Source organism: Canis lupus, chromosome 14, assembly GCF_003254725.2.
Source record: "Canis lupus dingo isolate Sandy chromosome 14, ASM325472v2, whole genome shotgun sequence".
NCBI classification, from domain to species: domain Eukaryota; kingdom Metazoa; phylum Chordata; class Mammalia; order Carnivora; family Canidae; genus Canis; species Canis lupus.
Window position 1 is genome coordinate 50,380,001 of NC_064256.1, and position 4,591 is coordinate 50,384,591.

General features: G+C 37.5%; 1 pseudogene; it reads right to left on the reverse strand.

The window, feature by feature from the left end:
• Nucleotides 1-3,532: 3,532 nt before the first annotated feature.
• LOC112670895 (L-lactate dehydrogenase A chain-like) lies at nucleotides 3,533-4,591 on the reverse strand (annotated as a pseudogene).

Consider the following 4,591-nt stretch of genomic DNA (forward strand, 5'->3'; position numbering starts at 1 on the left):
CATTGCCGTAATGAACATGGGAGCGCTTACATCTTTTCAAATTACTGATTTCATTTTCATCCAATAAATTCCCAGAAGTGGAATTGCTAGATGATGTGGTAGTTCTATTTTTAATTTTTTGAGGAACTTTCATACTGTTTTCTATCGTGGCTGTACCAGTTTACATTTCTACCATTAGTGCACAGGGTTTCCTTTTCTCCATATCCTCATCAACACTTGTTATTTCTTGTCTTTTTGATCTTAGCCATCCTAACAGCTGTGAGGTGACATCTCATTGTGGTTTTGATTTGCATTTCCCTGATAATTAGTGATGTTGAGCATCTTTTCATGTGTCTGTTTGCCATCTGTATGTCTTCTTTGGAAAAACGTTCAGATCCCCTGCCCATTTTTTATTTATTTTTTTTAAAGATTTTGTTTTGTTTTGCTACTAAGGTGTATGAATTTCTTACATATTTTAGAAATTAGCCTCTTATCATATATATGGTTTGTAAATATATTCTCTCATTCAATAAGTTGCTTTTTTATTTTGTTGATTTTTTTTCTTGCTGTGCAGAAACTTTTTACTTTGATGTGGTCCCACTTCTTTATTTTTGCTTTCACTGCCTTTTCTTTTTGTGCCAGATCTAAAATATCATCACCAGTACTGACATCAGGAGCTTATTGCCCAAGTTTTCTTCGTTTTATAATTTTAGGTCTTATGTTCAAGTCTGTAATCTATTTTGAATTAACTTTTATGTATGGTATAAGATAGTGGTCCAGTTTACTTTTCTTGCATTTGGCTATCCAGCTTTCCCAACATCATTTTTTAAAAGATTTTATTTATTTGACAGAGAGAGAGTGAGAACAGGAGACAGAGTGAGTGAGCGAGCATGCGCACACAGGGAGAATGGCAGAGGGAGAGGGAGAAGCAGACTCTCCACTGAGCAGGGAGCCTGATGTGGGGCTCAATCCCAGGACTCTGGGATAATGTCTGAGCCGAAGGCAGATGCTTAACTGACTGACCCACTCAGCACCCCATCAGCACCACTTCTTGAAGAGACTGTCCTTTCCTTGTTTTATATTCTTGACTCCTTTGTCATAAAGCAATTGCCTATATTTGTGTATGTTTAGTTCTGGGGTCTGTTCTGTATCTGTTGAAATGATCATATGATTTTATTCCTTATTTGGTTAATGTGGTGTATTACATTGATTTGCAAATGTTAAGCCATTTTTTCTACCCTAGTTAATCTCATGGTGTATGATCCTTTAAATGTATTGAATTCAGTTTGCTTACATACTATTGAGGACTTTTGCATCTAGGTTTATCAGGGATATTGACCTGTAGTTTTCTCTTCTTTTGACATCCTTGAATGGTTTCATTATAGGGTAATACTGGTCTTTTAGAATGAGTTTGAAAGTGTTCCTTCCTCATCTATTTTTTAGAAGAGTTTGAGAAAAACTGGCAGTAATTATCCTTTCAATGTTTAATAGAATTCACTCATGAAGGTTTCTGGTCCTGCCCTTTTGTTTGAGAGCTTTTGGTCATTGATTCAGTCTCTGTGCTAGTGATCAATGTATTTAGATTTTCTATTTATTGGGATGCTTGGGTGGCTCAATGGTTGAAGATCTGCCTTCAGTTCGGGGTGTGACCCCGGGTCCAGGGATCAAGTCCCACATCAGGGAGCCTGCTACTTCCTCTGCCTGTGTCTCTTATGAATAAATAAAATCTAAAAAAAATCTTCTATTTATTTATAATTCAGTCTTGGTAGGATGTATGTTGCTAGGAATTTATCAATTTCTTCTGGGTTGTCCGATTGTTGGCATATAATTGTTCATAATAGTCTACTATGAGTAGGTTTGCTTTTTCATTTTGCTATGTAATGCCATTCTTTGTCTCTTATTAAGTGTGTGTGAGTGAATAATGTAGGTATAGGAACCCCAGCTTTCTCTTGGTTTCAATATGCATGAAACACATTTTTCCATCCCCTGACTTTGTCATTGTGTGTCCTTAAGTTTGAAGTGAATCTCTTGTAAGCAGCCTAAAAATGGGTCTTTTAAAAAAAAGTCCAGGACCTCCTGGGTGGCACAGTCAGTTGAGCAGCAGACTCTTGGTTTTTGCTCAGGTTGTGATCTCGGGATTGTGAGATTGAGCCCTGTATCAGCTGTGTTCAGTGCAGAGTCTGCTTGGGATTCTCTCTCCCTCTCTTTCTGCCTCTCCCCCAACACTCATACTCTCTCTAAAATCTTTAAAAATACGTTAAGCTGATCTTTTGATGGAGAATTTAATCCATTTACCTTTAAAGTAATTACTGGTAGGCATGTCCTTATTGCTATTTTGTTGTCTTCTGTATGTTTGTGATTCCTTTATTCCTTTCTTCTCTTGCTCCCTTCCTTGGTGATTTTCGGATTTTCTTTAGTGCTATACTTTGTTTCCTTTCTCTTTATCTTTGGTTTATCTAGCATAGGTTTTTGCTTTGTGGTTACCATGAGGCTTAGATACAACAACGTATTTTTATAATGGTCTAGTTTAAGTTGATAACAACTTAAATTTAAACACATTCTAATGACCTACATTTTTACTTTTCCCTCCCCATGTTTTATGGTTTTGATGTCACATTTTACATCATTTTACATTTTTATCTTTTATATTCCTTCACTAATAATAACTATAGCTATAATATTGCCAAAATTTTAGCTTCATACTAGCTTTATAAGTGATTAATCTACCACCTGTTCTAATATTGTTCTGGATTTTAAGTTCTTTATTTATTTAAGCAATCTCTACACCAAACTTGGGGCTTGAACTTGTGACTCCAAGATCAAGAATTGCGTATTATTCCTAAAGAGCCAAACAAGCACCCCTAGATTTTACTCTATATTTACCTTTACCCGTGAGATTTGTACTTGCACATTTTTCCCTAATTAGTGCCCTTTTATTTCAGCTTAAAGAAGTCCCTTTCACATTTCTTGTAAAATTGGCTTAGTCATGATGAACTCCTTTAGCTGTTCATCAATTCTACGTGACAACTTTACCAGATAGAGTATTCTTTTTTTTTCCCACTGTTCAAAATGTATTTAGTTTTTAGTTGGTAGGACAGATAGTTGGTTGCATTGTCTTTTTACATTATATGGCAATGTACACTATATTCTGACATATATAGTACACAAAATAAGATCCTTTAGAAGAGTTATGCACAATATATGCAATATTGAATTTATATATTGGATCCCAGGATGTGACTGAAGAAAAAAAGATGGACTAGGCATGTTGGGTGTTGGGGTGAAGGAATCAGAAGCTACAGAACACAGTAAATACACATATGGTTTGAGGAGTAACTGCAGCATATAGGACATTGGCAGTGGTGCCTGTGAGATGGTGAAACTATATTACATTAACCAATTTAGGACTACACAAGACAGGCATCATCCAGCATCAGGATATAGCTGCAGGGTTTTGTGAACCATTCCCATTTGTAATGTTAGGAAACTGATGTTTTTCTTGGGCCGTTTTAATATTACTACTTGAGTAACAGGTCAGATAATAAGAACATACACAACCTCCAACTAAAATCTTGTAGTCTAGACAGTGATGTGGTACATTAGAAAATTTTAAAACTGCAGCTCCTTTTGGATCCCCCAAAGTGTATCTGCACCCTTCTTCAAACGGGCCTCTTCCTCAGGAGTCAGAGTCACCTTCACAACATCGGAGATTCCTTTCTGTCCCAAGATGCAAGGAACAATAAGGAAGACATCATCTTTTATTCCATAGAGACGCTTAATCATGGTGGAAATTGGATGCACCCGCCTAAGATTCTTCATTGTACTTTCTGCCAAATCTGCCACAGACAGTCCAATGACCCAGGAAGTGTAGCCTTTCCATTTGATCACCTCAAAGGCACTGTCAACCACCTGTTTGTGAACCTCTTTCCACTGTTCCTTGTCTGCATCAGTGCCTAAGTCAGGGTGCAGATTCTTCAAAGAGACACCATCAACATTTACTCCACTCCATACAGGCACACTGGAGTCACCATGCTCTCTCCAAGGACACACCCATGACAGCTTAATGGGTGAACTCCCAGCCTTTCTCCCATTCAGTAATGGAACCGGGCTGAATCCAGATTGCAACCACTTCCAATAACACAGTTTTTGGGAAAGCCACTTATCTTCCAAGTCACATAGGTCAAGAGATCCACTGGATTGGAAACAAGATATCCACTGGATTGGAAACAACAAGCAACTTGAAGTTTGGGCTGTATTTGACAATATTAGGAATAATGAACTTAAAGATGTTCACGTTACACTGGACCAAATTAAGACAACTTTCTCCCTCTTGCTGATGTGCCCCAACTGTGATAATAACCTGCTTGGAGTTTGCAGTCACATTATAGTCTTTGCCAAAGACAATTTTTGGTGTTCTAAGGAAAAGGCTGCCGTTGTAGAGATCCATCATCTCTCATGACATCAACAAATCCTTCATTAAGATACTGATGACATGAGCCATGCCAACAGCACCAACCCCAACAACTGTAATCTTATTCTGGGGAATATGGTCTTCCTTAAGATTCTGAATCGGCTGATCCTTGAGAGTTACCATTTTAGACTTAAAACCAAA